Below are 15,401 nucleotides of genomic sequence, written 5' to 3'. Positions count from 1 at the left end.
TGCCTTCAGCCAAGGTCACCCTTTCTAGTCCCATCTCTCTTCTCATCCCCAAGCCTGTACTGGGACCCCCAGCTGCTTCCCAGCCATGAAGTGAAGGCTCACTCCAGCTCACTCGCCTCTGTGGTCCACTGCCACCCACCCAGAGCAATGGGGCCAACCAATGGCAGACTGAAACTCCAACCTGGAAGGATGATCAACGGATCATCTCAGGCCTTAGTCACAGTAGCAGAACTAACCCATAGGCTTGCTCTGTTTGGTATGCCTCATACATTTTACAGTTAGAAAGCTAGTTAATACTCGGTTCCTTACATATGAATCTGTAACCCCTCTGTATCACACTTTGACAATAAAGAAAAAAGGTTTTGGGGTTTTTTTTTGTTTTTTTGTTTTTTTGTTTGTTTTGCCAGTCCTGGGCCTAGTACTCAGGGCCTGAGCACTGTCCCTGGCTTCTTTTTGCTCAAGGCTAGCACTCTGCCCCTTGAGCCACAGCGCCACTTCTGGCCATTTTCTATATATGTGGTGCTGGGGAATTGAACCCAGGGCTTCATGTATACAAGGCAAGTGCTCTTGCCACTGGGCCATATTCCCAGACCCAAGAAAAAAGTTTAATATAAAAAAAAAAGAAAGTTAAGTGGGTGCCGATGGCTCATGCCTGCAATCCTAGCTTCTCAGGAGACTGAAATCTGAGGTCGTGGTTTAAAGACAGCCCAGACAGGAACGTTTGTGAGACTCTTATCTCCAATCAACCACCAAAAATTGTCAGAAGTGGAACTGTGGCTCAAGCCTGGAGTGAAAAAGCTCAGGGACAGCGCCTAGGCCCTCCGTTCAGGCCCCAGAGCCCTAAAAATAAAGGAGGCTGATTGGAATGCAGAATGATACAGCCATCTCATAACACATTCTGCATTCTGCTGTCTCTTCTCAAGTCAAACACACGCTTATTACCCAGAAATTCTACTGTTCGATCTTAGCCCAAGAGAAATAAAAACATGTGACCGCACACACAACCTGCACACCAACGTTCAGGGCAGCTGTTCTCACGGGAAGATGCAACCCAAGTGCCCAAGAGCTAGTGAATGGGTAATACACCTACTCTGCAGGATATGACTGGGCAGTAAAAAGGAATGGACTTTTAGATCAATCTCAAAAGCATTACGTTAACAGAAGGAAGCTTGTCACAAAGGACTTTGTGTAGAGTGATCCCATTATGGGATTCATTATGCATGGGATTCTGGAGAAGGCAAATAACAGTGACAGGAAACAAATCCATCTGCTGGAGGGAGGGGCTGGGAGTAGCTGTGGTGCTAGTTACACAGCTGTCCATATTTACACAACTATCACTTCAAATTGGTGGGTTTCATTGTCTATAAATTATCCTTCAGCTAAGCTTATTTTAAATAGTTTTGTTTGTTTTTAAGATCAGATACAGCCAGATGATTCACCTCTGTAATCCTAGCTACTCAGGAGGCCGAGATCGGAGGGTCACGATTTGAAGCCAGCCAGAGCAGGAAAGTTCATGGGGTTTTCATCTCCAATTAACTAGGAAAAAGACAGAAATGGCTCAAGTAGTAGAGCACCGACCTTGAGCAGAAAAAAAAAAAAAAATGAAGAAAAGAACGTGAAACCCTGAGCTCAAGTCTCAGCCTCAGCATACACATACATATATAAAAATCAGTTACAAAAGAACATGGTTAGGGCAAGGAATGTGGCTTAGTGGTAGAGTGCTTGCCTAGCATGCATGAGGCCCTGGGTTCAATTCCTTGGTACCACATAAATACAAAAAATAAATTTAAAAAAATTTTAAGTGAAAAGGAAAAGAAATATGCTCTTACCTGATCTACATAACTGTAACCCCTCTGTATATCACCTTTAAAATAACAAAAGTTTAAAAAAAATAACATGGTTAGCTTAGCACTGGTGGCTCATGCCTGTAATCCTAACTATTCAGGAGGCTGAGATAGGAGACACAGTTTGAAGCCAGCCTGTACAAATGAAAAGAAGTTGATGAGACCCCATTTCTAAGAAATTAGCAAAAAGCCAGCAAGTGGCAAGGTACCAGCCATGCCCAAGCTGAGCAAAAGTTTGTGGCACTGAGTTCAAACTCTGGAATTGACTAAATAAGTATGATGGATAGAGGAGAGAGAGAGAGAGAGAGAGAGAGAGAGAGAGAGAGAGAGAGAGAGAGAGATAAATAGAGAGATAGGTAGAGAGATAGAGAGATAGAATGGTTGGTGAGGTCTCAGTTCAAGTGCACTTGTGTTGATGGAGACAAGTTAAGGCAGGACATGATGCCAAACCCTCTCATCTTGATGTTAAACAAAACTCAGGTTCCTGTCTGGGTCATGCCCCAGTCTAAAGTGGCTGAGTGATTGGCGGTTGCTCTCCTCTACATGGTGACCCTGGCATCCTGGAGCTTCCATCTTGGGACTCCACCATCGGGACCAAGGATGTTCATAGTGACTCCCAGCAAGGGAAATTCAGCCAAGAATGCAGAGTCCCCAGCTGGCATGTAATAGTGATCTGCCTGTGAAGCATCTTTATCCAGAGCCTTCTGAACTGAAATCACAAGCCATATTTCTCTTCCATCCAGCCCCAACAAGGACAAAGAACACCTGCAAAGACTTTCCCATTTGGAACCTGTCTGGACATTTCAAATCCAGAGCAATTTTTGAGAGCCCTTTGGGCAGGATGTGAGAAAATATGTCTTTTAAAAAAAAATTATTGTTGGTCCTGAGGCTTGAACTCAGAGCCTGGGTGCTGTCCGTGAGCTTTTTGCTCAAGACTGCTATATTACCACTTGAGCCACGGCTCCACTTCCAGCTTTTTGCTGATTCCTTGGAAATAAGAGTTTCACAGGCTTTCCTGCCTAAGCTGGCTTTGAACTACAATCCTCAGATCTTAGCTAGGATTTGATGTATGAGCCACTGGCAGCCGGTAAGAAAGTCTGCCTTGAGGGGCTCAGGACTTTTCTCTGAAAAAGCTCCCCACCCAGCCTCCTTCACAACCCCTGCTGTCTTTGGAGACTGTTCTCTTCCTTTTCTTTCTTTCTTTCGTCCTTCCTTCCTTCCTTCCTTCCTTCCTTTCTTTCTTTCTTTCTTTCTTTCTTTCTTTCTTTTTGCCAGTCCTGAGGCTTGAACTCAGGGTCTGAGCACTGTTCCTGGCTTCCTTTTGCTTAGGGCTAGCACTCTACCACTTGAGCCACAGTGCCAGTTCCACCTTTTTCTGTTTATGTGGTGCTGAGGACTCGAACCAAGGGCTTCATGCATGCTAGGCAAGCACTCTACCGCTAAGCCACATTCCCAGCCCCTCTTCTCTTTCTTATATTTCCTTCTTGGCCATGTCTGCAAAGAGATTTCCTGTTTTCCTGTCTACTCCATCTTCCCAGATGTGCTGCAGCCCTGGAGTCATTGGATACCATGGCAAGTCATCCAAAGCTTTGGTAGACCAGGACAACATCCTGACCTGCTTTGCCTCTAAGCACTCTAAGCATTGAGGATTCAGGTTCAGTTGCCTCCATGTCTAGTTGTGCCGGTGTTTCTGCCCAAGAAACCAAGTCACCCACATGCCATGGTCTTGTCACTGATGAGCCCTTTCTCTCACAGAGACCCCTGAATATGTCTGGAAAGGCAGATGGAAGGTCACACCCCAATGCAGTATTTATCCGAAGATGCCCTCATGCAGGGAGCAGTTTTGCTGGACTTAAAGTTCAAAGGTTCAATAATACAGCATTTCCTACTGTGAGGACCCAAGAAGCTCCTGAGCTACTCAGCCCCTTTGTCTGGAATTTCAGACTTATCCCAGCTCCTTTCAAGTCTTTTCTGAGTTGACATCTTTCTTACACCTATCCTAGGCAAGGGGCATGGACTGGCACTCTATTCAGATTCTCCCCCTCCAACCTCTTCCTCTAACACTAGAAATTCTGGGGTCACTCGTTGCTTCCAGACTGTTGCAGGAGACAGCCTTGCTGAGTGGTTTGCCATCTCTAATATCAGTCTCTTGGCCATCTGCCACCCCGGCACCAAGCCAGTGCCACCCAATCCAGGAGTTTGCTGTTGCAGCATTTCTGTCCATGAGTCAGTTCTGTGTTTGTCATTTGTTGGTCTGTTTGTGTTTGCAGTGCTGAGATGGATCAGGCCCTCACACTTCCTGGGCAAGTGTGCTACCCCTCCACCCACCTCCGCCCCTCCACTCCAGCCCCACCCCTCCACCCCAGCCCCAGCCCTCCATGTAAGACAGGTTCAGGCAGGCAGGTGGCAGTAACAAAGAAACCCCACACACTGATACAAAAGCTTGCTTCCTGCTCCCTCACAGCTGAAGGGACTGATAGGGACCCACAAACCAAGGATCTAGCTCCCTCTATTTCAGATGTCCACCAAAATCTCCAAGGAAGGAATGGAAGAGAGGCCTCAGGTGTGAATTATTCTTGGCTGACAAAGGCACACATTGCCAACACTAGGACGACCTACCTACCATGCATAGTATTTGCTGGGAAAATGTGGGGACCAGAGCAAGGCCACAGGGCTGGGGTTGCACAGGGACAATAGACTCCTGGTGCTAACACCAGCTAGATGGAAAGAGCCAGCTGAGCGTAAAATTGAAATGGGACAGGACAGAGACAATAGGAACTCAAATTAGAGATGAAAAGGAAGAGGAAAAGAAAGAGAAGAGGGGAAGAGAGGAGAGGGGAAAGATGGGGAGGGAGAGAATCTAGGTAAAATAGATGAAAGCACTGGGCACCAGTGGCCACACCTATAATCCTAGCTACTCAGGAGACTGAGATCTGAGAATTGCTGTTCAAAGCCAGCCCAGGCAGAAAAATCCCCATGAGACTCTTATCTCCAATTAACCACTCAAAAACCAGAAGTGGCACTGTGGCTTCAGTGGTAGAGAGCTAGCCTTGAGCACAAAGAGGCTCAGGGTCAGCACCCAGATCCTGAGTTCAAGCCCCACAACCAACAACAGAGAGAGAGAGAGAGAGAGAGATGAAAGCAATCAAACACAAGTCCCTACTTTTGACAATTCACAAAAACAATTGAAAAGAGAACTAAAGAACCATGATGAGAGAGAAATTATCTGATCCACCCTTCATTAAGAGTTCAGAAAACTCACTTCCTGTAAAAATGACCACAGGCAAGCATTATGGTTAAGTCTTGTAAAAGGTTATGACTAGAGAAATGGAAAGAGCCAGGCATGGTGATGCTCACCTGTAATCCCAGAATTTAGAGGCTGAGGTAAAAGTATTGTAAATACCAAGAAAACCTGAGGTACATAATGAGAACCTGTCACCAAGAGAAAAAGGGGGGGGGGGGGGAGGCTGAGAACGGGAACTTCATACCTATAATCCTTGCTAACTCAGGAGGCTGAGATATGAAGATCCAGGTTCAAAGCCAACTTGAACAGACAGATCCATGAGACTCTTACCCCTAATTAACCAGCAAAAGGCCAGAAGTGTTATAGCTCAAGTAATAGAGTGCCAGCCTTGAATGAAAAAGCCAAGTGAGAGCATGGGGCCCTAAGTTCAAGTCCTAGTGCCGACATGCAAATATGAAACTGCTTAAGTACCAAAATATGTCATAAAAGGGTTTGGAATGTGCCCTAGTGGTAGAGTGGCCACCTAACTTGCATGAAGTCCTGGGCTCGATTCCTCAGTACCACATAAACAGAAAAAGACAGGAGTGGTGCTGTGGCTCGAGTGGTAGAGTGCTAGTTGAGCAGAAGAAGTTCAGGGACAGTGCCCAGGTCCTGAGTTCAAGTCCCAGGACTGGCAAAAGAAATCATAAAAGACAAAATAAACACCCTATTGAAAGACAATTCATCAAAGAGACCGAGGTAGTCATAAATGGAACAAACAGTATAACAGTTAAAGCTACACATATTGATTTTATGGTTTTAACTCATCTATTAATAGAAAAAAGCTTTGCTAACAAAGCAAAATCCACCTCTGTGACTAAAATCTCTCTGAGAGGATTGAGCATGTTATCTGTTGAAAAGCCAGAGTTGGGGTGGGGGAGGGGAGCCACTATCATGTATAACAGAGAAGAGCACACACATGTACGAATCAGCTTACATTAACAGTGAGAAGTTCAAGTATGGTGACACACCCCTGTAACCCCAGTATTCAGAAGACTGAGGCAGAAAGATCAAGTTCAAGATTAGCCTGGGCTACATAGCAAGACCCTTTCAAAAATAAATGTATATGAATTAAAAAAGAATTACATGCTGATAATGCACTGCATCCTAACAGGCTGTGCTCATGAGTGGCTGGGACAATCTGTCATTTTGTAAGTGGTTCTGTGAGCTGGCGTTGAGGCAGGCAGGGGTGGCTGCATTACTTTCCTGGGGCATCAGTGGCGATCACGCATTGCTATCCAGTTGGCAAGTGCAGAAGTTCTGTGAGGGCTTCACCCACACAGCTGGGTGAGGATGGCTGGGAGGTGGGGCTCCCCTGAGAGGGTGGAACCATGCACCTCTCCCTGGCCTCCCTGACCAAGGGTCTTGGAGCTATGAGATGTTTCCATGTGGTGGCTCAGGAGCTCCATGCATGATTGTCCCAGAGGAGCCGGGAGGAGACTCTGTAGCAGGATACGACCCAGTTTGGAAGTCCTTGAACATCATGTGTACCGTTCTGTGAGCTGAAACTGTCCTGTCTCCAGGTTCAAGGAGAGAGTCAAGGACCACCTTCCTTATTTTTTTCCCAGTCCTGGGACTTGAACTCAGGGCCTGGGCACTGTTCTGAACCTCTTTGTGCTCAAGGCTAGCTCTCCACCACTTGAGCCACAACTCCACTTCAGCTTTTTCAGAATAGTCTGTTGGAGCTAAGAGTCTTGTGAACTTTGCTGCCCAGGCTAGCTTCAAACATGATCCTCAGATCTCGGCCTCCTGAGTAGTTGGGATTACATGCATGAGCCACTGGTAGCTGACAGGACTACCTCCTAAAGGAGAAATGCCGAAGGATTTGTGGCCATGTTTTATAATTGCCACCAATAATGAGCCACATGTTTAAAAATAATTACATGAAGGGAAGAGTAGAGACAGCGTGGAACAGACAGGGATAGGAGGTAGACTTCTCTTAACATAATTAGTTTCATAGATTTGATTTTAGAACCATGTGATTATATTGCATCATTATAAAAACATAATTTTTACAAATTCCCTAAACATTAAAAGCAAAAGCAAACAAATGAACCTGCTTGGTTGTGAACCAAGTTTTGCAACCCTATAAAGAAGAACTACTCCAGGATTTTAGCATATCACAATTTCATTGTTCATCTATGAGTTCAGCCCCAGGACTGGCCAAAACAATCATCGTCATAAAAATAATAATCCTGTCGTGTGTGTGTGTGTGTGTGTGTGTGTGTGTGTGTGTGTTGAGGCTCGAATTCAGGGCATGGGTGTTGAGCTTTTTGCTCAAGGCTAGCCCTCTGCCACTTGAGTCACACCTCCACTTCTGTCCTTTTGTGGTGGTAACTGAAGATAAGAGTCTCATAGGGGGGGCTGGGAATATGGCCTAGTGGCAAGAGCGCTTGCCTCATATACATGAAGCCCTGGGTTCGATTCCCCAGTACCACATATATAGAAAACAGCCAGAAGGGGCGCTGTGCTGTGGTTCAAGTGGTAGAGTTGCTAGCCTTGAGCAAAGAGAAGCCAGGAACAATGCTCAGGCCCTGAGCTCAAGGCACAGGACTGGCAAAAAAAAAAAAAAAAAAAAAGAGTCTCATAGGGGCTGGGAATATGGCCTAATGGCAAGAGTGCTTGCCTCGTACACATAAAGCCCTAGGTTCGATTCCTCAGCATCACATATATAGAAAAAGCCAGAAGTGGAACTGTGGCTCAAGTGGCAGAGTGCTAGCCTTGAGCAAAGAGAAGCCAGGGACAGTGCTTAGGCCCTGAGTTCAAGCCCCAGGACTGGCAAGAAAAAAAAGAAAGAGTCTCATAAACTTTTCCGCCCTGGTTGGCTCTGAACCATGATCCTCATATCTCAGCCTCCTGAATAATTTGGACTATATCCCTGAGCCACCAGCACTTGGCTTCTTCTTGTTTTTAGATTGCTTCCAGTCAGCATAGTTAGTTTGGATAGAAAAAAATTATCTGAGGTTGTTCTCTGTTATTGTATCGTGGGTGGTTATAATAGTGTTATTGGTGTGTGTGTGTGTGTGTGTGTGTGCACTCAAACTCATGTGTGTGCGCTATAGGCCCAGGAAGGTGGGCCTTTTTTTTTTTGCCAGTCCTGGGCCTTGAACTCAGGGCCTGAGCACTGTCCCTGGCTTCCTTTTGCTCAAGGCTAGCACTCTACCACTTGAGCCACAGCGCCGCTTCTGGCCGTTTTCTATATATGTGGTACTGGGGAATCGAAACCAGGGCTTCATGTATACAAGGCAAACTCTCTTGCCACTAGGCCATATTCCCAGCCCCTGACAGATAATAGAAATAAAAGCTAAGTTGTCCTGAATCAGAATCAGAAGATCAGTGTAAATTCATGCTGTGGAAATCATAGCCATTGTAGTAGCCTGGTGGCCCTCCTTCCACCAAGGTTCTGGCTTCTGATGACCATTTCTCACCCCCAACATTTAGGGGTCCCTGAAGAAATGGCTGAGTCCAGTTTGAAACAAGAAATGAAAAGGATGACCCTGCAACACTTTTCCAAACCAGATATCAAACACCATCTCAAAGAACACCACTGTCATACCCAAAGACTCAGAGCCAACTTGAAACAAGAGACCATTTATGCCTTAATAGAGGGTACTTTGTAGCAAATTAAAGCATATAAAATATCCCTGAATTAATGAGTTCCATTCATTTATACCTACTTAATCACCATTAGGAGGGAATTTGTGAGTATATGCCAGTATTGGGGATTAAACTCAGGGCCTATGCACGGTCCCTTAGCTTTTTCACTCAAGGCTGCTACTCTACCACTTGGGCCTTAGCTCCACTTGTGGATTTTTGATGGATAATTGGAGATAAAAGTCTCACAGATTTTCTTGACCTGGCTTTGAACCTGGACCCTCATTTCTCAGTCTCCTAAATAGCAAGCCTTGCAGGCATAAACCAATGGTGCCCAGCTCTGGGAGATAATTTTTATTTAGAGATTTGCTAGAGGGGCCAAGCCAAGCCTATATTTTGTTTTCTCCTTACAAACCCTACCAAAAGGTATCCAAGGGGTAGAAGTTTGGTTAAGAAGACGTTTCTCTCTATAGAACCATTTCAGCTAATGAAACAATGATAGAATAGAGTCATCATTGTGTAGCCACTAGTTTCTTTTAGACTTATTTGCAAACCACTAATATAATAAATTGATGAAAGCGGGCATTGAGCCTCAGCAGTGGCTGTTCCCACAAAGACATGACAAACATAGTACTGAGGGACACAGAGCTCTCCACAAAGAGGTCTTGCCAGGCTGGGTGCTGGTGGTTCACACCTGTGATTCTACCTACTCAGGAAGCTATGATTTGGTTTGAAGCCCACCTGACAAAAAAAATCTGTGAGACTCTGCTCTCCAGTTAACTATCAAAAAGCCAGAAGTGTAGGGGCTGGGAATATGGCTGGGAATATGGCCTAGTGGCAAGAGTGCTTGCCTCCTACACATGAAGCTCTCGGTTCGATTCCCCAGCACCACATATATAGGAAACGGCCAGAAGGGGCGCTGTGGCTCAGGTGGCAGAGTGCTGGCCTTGAGCATGAAGAAGCCAGGGACGGTGCTCAGGCCCTGAGTCCAAGACCAAGGACTGGCAAAAAAAAAAAAAAAAAAAAAAAGCCAGAAGTGGATCAGTAGCTCAAGAGGGAGTGCCAATCTTGAGTGAAAAAGTGAAGGAACAAGCCAGGCACCAATAGCTCACGCCTATAATCCTAGCTACTCAGGATGCTGAGATCTCAGGATCACAGTTTGAAGCCAGCCTGGGCAGAAAAGTCCTCTTGAGACTCTTATCTCTAATTAACCACTCCAAAACCTGAAGCGGTACTGTGTCTCAAGTGGTAGAATGCTAGCCTTGAGCATAAAGAGGCTCAGAACAGTGCTCAGGCCCTGAGTTCAAGCCCCACAACCAACAGAAAAAATAAAGGGACAATGTCCAGGCCCTGAGTTCAAACCCTAGCACTGGCACAAAAAGCAATTGTGGGTGCCGGGCCTGTGGTTCACGCCTGGAATCCTAATTATTCAGGTGGCTGAGATCAGAGGATCACAGTTCAAAGCCAGCCAGGGGAAGGAAAGGCTGAGACTCTTCAGTTAACCACCAGAAAACTAGAAGTGGTGCTGTGGCTCAAGCCCGAGAGTGCTAGTATTACACTGAAGAGCTCAGGTACAGTGCCCAGGGCCCAGGCCCAGAGTACAAGCCCCACAACTGACAAAACTCTGTGTGGGGCTGGGGATATGGCCTAGTGGCAAGAGTGCCTGCCTCATATACATGAGGCCCTGGGCTCGATTCCCCAGCACCACATATACAGAAAATGGCCAGAAGTGGTGCTGTGGCTCAAAAGAAGCCAGGGACAGTGCTCAGGCCTTGAGTCCAAGCCCCAGGACTGGCAAAAAAAAAAAAACTCTGTGTGTGTGTGTGTGTGTGTGTGTGTGTGTGTGTGTGTATGACAGTGCACATGTGTGACTATAAGTGCACAATGTGTGACTTTCCCTGTAAATCAGAGAACATTAGGTTTCAAAGTGGGGGTATCCTGGCCTCAGGCAGTTCCTCCCCGGCTATCTCTTGAGGGAAGATCCTCCACTTCCTCCATCACTCATGCACCATTTGGGCCCTCCCTGGAAGATACTTCCCATTACCTACCCTCAGAATACTCAGAATATTTCCTTAAAGACTATTCTCTCTGAAAGAAGCCTCTTGAGGCTGGGAATGTAGTTTAGTGGTAAGGTGCTTGCCTAGCATGCATGAAGCCTTTGGTTCAATTTCTCAGTACCACATAAACAGAAAAAGACAGAAGTGGTGCTGCGGCTCAAGTGGTAGAGTAGTAGCCTTGAGCAAAAGAAGCTCAGGGACAGTGCCCAGGCCCTGAGTTCAAGCCCAAAGACTGGCAAAAAAAAAAAAAAAAAGCATCTTGTTCCCCTTTAAAGTAACATTCATTCTTGCTAGCTGTGGTAGGAATGGATAGAGTTCTCTTGTTCTTCTTTCCTGTAGTGGGATAGAACTCTCCTAGCACAGACTGCTATAAAAAAGACTACATTTCCCAGCCTCCTTTGCAGCCACAGTGACCACATGACCAAACAGTGACCAATAGGGTGTGACCAGTATGCTGACCCTCACTTCTTGGTATGTGTCTTCTTTGAAGACAAGGGAAAGCTACCACTTCACCTCTCCCATCCTGCTGCCCGGAATGTGGGCTTTGTCTTGGGACCACCTGGGATCATATAGATGAGGACAGCAATCACTGTAGGGTATCAGGTCAGCTGATGGGCAGGGCCTAGGAAGCAGCACTGAAAAATTGTCATTTTGCTCCAAACCACTGACCTTCTGACAGCTGGAAAATAATAATTGTCTGTCATGTTTAAACCATGATTAATGTGAAGGTTGGTTTTGGGTTTTTTTGTTTTGTTTTGTTTGTGAACTGGGATCTGAACTCGGGGCTTTGCACTTGCTAGGCTATTTGAGCCTAGCAACCCTTTTTGCTTTGCTTTTTTAGATAAGGTCTTACATTTTTGTCTAGGGCTGGTCTCAGACAGTGATCCACACAGCTAGAATCACAAGTGCTCACCACCTCACTCAGCTTTTATTGGTTGGGATGGAGGTTTACAAACTTCTTGCCCAGCTGGCCTCAGACAGAGATGCTCCTACATTTCCGCCTCCTGAGTAGCTGGAATTACAGCCATGAGCCATTGCACTTGGTCTGTTTTTATAAGCTGTCAAGCCTAGAATCCTAACTACTATTAGAATAGATGCAGGGTGCCTTGGGGGGGCAGTTTATTTCATACCAGCTCCTTCCAGAAGCAGAGCCTGGGACAGCATTCAAGAGCAAGAGCTTCATTAAGAACCTTCCTCCAACAAAATCCAGTAAGGAGACAGGGCAACAGAATGAGAAGAAGCCAAATTATAGCCAGAGCCTAATCCTGGGAGCCCAGGAGTATGAACTATACCCCAGAGTCTATCTTATTATAAGCCAAGGTGTCAGGTCCTCTGAGGCTGGGCCGAGATGTAATGCTTGCAGTATAGACTAGGACTGGGGTCCAGGAATGAGGCCTTTGGGGGCTCCAGGTAAGGTCCCAGTGAGGCTTCACCTATAGGGGAGTCTGGATTCATTGAAATCTCTTTCCTTTGTGATTTCTACCCACTGTGGCCAACAAGATATGCATCCACCCCCCTCCCCCATCATGTCTCAGCCATGCCTAGGTCCCCGATTTCACCCTCTTCCTCTCATGGTCATTGGCAGACACCAGGAGACTTGTGACTCAGTTGCCCTGGACCCATGCTAGCATTTGCCCTGAGGATATAGTAGGCCCCAGCGCAGGACAGCAAACTAAGGTCTGGCCCAAGATGGATAGGGGAGGACCTGGGCTAGAGAGACAGGCAAATGAACTTAGCATCAAATATATGGCTGCCTTCAACTTACCTTCAAATTTTTCAGGGTGTGGTTGAGATCAACCACGTTCCTGCAGGGCCAGCATTAGGAATCCCAGCTTTTGGAGGAAGCCAGGGCTCAGGGAGGTGTCCCATAGCTGGGATGACAGTTGGGACTCGAGGGGACAGGCATGTCATGAGAGGGCATGGGAACAACTCTGAAGGCAGAAAGTTGTCCACGGGGCAGGGACAGGAACATGGTAGCAGAGTGACTTTATTGCTTTGGTTTTCCTTTCTGTAAATCAGCCTACATCTGTCCCCTGCTCAAAAGCCCTGGGAGACTTCTCTGGCACCTTCAAAATCAAGTCTAGTCTCCTCTTAGGCCTAAAGGACCCACTGCCCTCTGACCTCCAATCCTTTAACCCCTTCAGTGCCACCCAATCCCCTACCACCATGGGAGCTTTGAAACTCAAATTTAAATAATTCAATGAACCAATCTAATTGAACTACTTAATCATAGGGAGGTCTAATTAGTTTTAGTGATGTAATTAATTTTGATGTAATTGGCTGGGCGCCCCCAGGGAGTGATGGGACAGGTGGGAAGTGCTAGGTTCCGGGGCCTGGGACTCCAGTCTCCACCATGTCTGCTGCCCTGGCTGAGCTTGCAGAGGGCAAGCTGGGTCTCTCAGTCCCACTGTGGCTCCAGGGCTCCAGGGCTTCCTGTTACATTGTAGAGGTTCCGAGAACAACCCACACAACACCCTGCTGTACCAGTTCACACTGGACCTTCTTTTCCCTGGGTAAGGTGGGCATGTGGGAGCCTCAGAGAGCTTGGGAACTGGACACCTAGGTTCTGGGATGTGAGTGATTCTCCTCCCCCATCCCACCCCACCCAAGCCTGAGGCCTTGCCAGAACACCTTTGTAAGCCACAGGTAATTCAGCTGCCCCTACGTCAAGACACCAGCTAGTGACTACAATGCAGGACATGCACAGACACCCCCACCTCTTCCAAAGAGATCAGAGGCTCAGGGGTAAGCACTGAGAGTACAGACTCCGAGTGCAGAACAGAAAGCTCAGAGATGATCTCAGCCCCATGCAGCGCGCCAGTGTGGGAATGAGGTCCCCATTGCGGGTGGGATGCAAGAGGATGCTGCAAGGCCTCAAGGCAGTGCTGCTAGGGAGGGTGTGCAGACAGCTTGAGCAGAAAGCCCCACCCCCCTGTTGGGAGACTCTGCCCCCCAGCCACTTCCCCACCCAGGAGGAAGTCTGAAAAATGGCCTGAAAGGGAGCCATGGAATGGCCCCTCCCCCAGATCAATTGCCCTAGCAGCCTTTATTACTATTATTATCTTTAAGTAGTTGTACAAAAGTGTTTCCATTTAACAAAGCAATTTGTGAATACAATGCATCTTGACCAATGTCTAATAGCTTTACTGGTGGAGGGGAGACAGTTTTAATCAGGTTCAGGGGCTGCCAGGGGAGCAAGGGCCCAGCTTCAGGAGCAGAGGCAGCTCCATGCCTGCAGACCCCCGCCCCCAGAGGCTCCATCCTCTGAAAGGCAGAGCCTCAGAGTGAGCCATGGGTGGCTAGCTCCTGTGAGCCCACTGGAAATACACAGTACCACAGCTCTGCCCAGCCCAAACCTTAACACATCCCTGCCAGGCTCTGAGGCCTCGATCGCCAGTGTTGCCAGCTTGGTTGCCAGCTTCCTGAGTTCGGCCTCAGGTGTGTGTCCTGTTTCCTGTGCCATTATCAGCCCCCACCCCCACCCCCGCCTCGCTGGGCCAGGTTCTGAGCAGGACAGAGCCTCCCAGACTAGCCTATAGGCAGAGGACTGACACAAATGTAAATAAACAAATGAAGAAAAGAGGACAAGCGTAAGGCAGTCATGGAGGCCTCTCTGAGGAGGTGGTCTACTAAGCAGTACAATTCCAGGGAGAGTGTTCTGGGAAGCGACAGCTAGTATAAAGGCCCTGTGGCACATTAAGACAGTAACCATGGCAGAACATTTGGACACAGGGTGTGTGTGCTTGAACTCAGGGCCTCATGTTCTTGCTTGGCTTTTTCACTCAAGGATAGCACTCTACCATTTGAGTCACAGTTCCTCTTCCAGCATTTTGCTAGTTAATTGAAGACAAAAAAAAAAATCTCTCAGACTTTCTTGCCCAGCTTCCTGAATAGCCTGCATGTAGGCATAAGTCAGCCTACAGTATGACTTTGGGACAGGAAAGACCTACAAAGAGGCTGCCTGCCTCGGCCTCCAGCACAGAATTGGCCAAGCCTCCCTTAGAGGCAGGCTGGTGCTCCCAAGCAGGCCTGTCTGCTCTGATATTAATGCTGCCTGAGTATCTCTTAAGAGATACTCTTAAGAGATACATGTGCCTCTGCCATCTGTGCCCATCCAAAGGGCCACATTCATCCAGGAGCTACCTGCCCCAACCTTCTGGCCTGCTGGGAAATCCCGACCTGGCCACAAGGGTGAGGCCAGAAGCTCCTAAGGAGCCGGGGAGGTACCTGTGTGAAATGTCTGCAGCTTGCAGGAGCTGCTCCAGGTCTGGGTCTCGGCCTTGGAAAGGTCAACACCGTCCGCATAGTTGACTACAGAATGCCCTTTGTGAACGCTGAAGGGTGGCATTAAATGGTAATGGAATGCAAAAAGCCTGGGGTTTGTAGTACTGCCTAGAGGACTCTGCAAAAACTGTAAAGTGCTATCTACTCCAGGCAGGACTTGGCAAAGTGTAAATTTTTGATGAAGTGCTTGGTAGCCCTTCCGGGAAGTTTGCAAACGATTAACTTTGCCACGGTGTTTGGTACATTATGTCCAGTGCTTTCTCTGGAAGCAGCAGTGCCTTGCCCACTGTGGAGGGCGGCACACCCAGTGTGCTATACCCACACGCTGTCACCCGGCCG

This window comes from Perognathus longimembris, chromosome 17, assembly GCF_023159225.1.
Source record: "Perognathus longimembris pacificus isolate PPM17 chromosome 17, ASM2315922v1, whole genome shotgun sequence".
Taxonomy (NCBI): domain Eukaryota; kingdom Metazoa; phylum Chordata; class Mammalia; order Rodentia; family Heteromyidae; genus Perognathus; species Perognathus longimembris.
Note: the sequence above shows the minus strand (reverse complement) of the source record.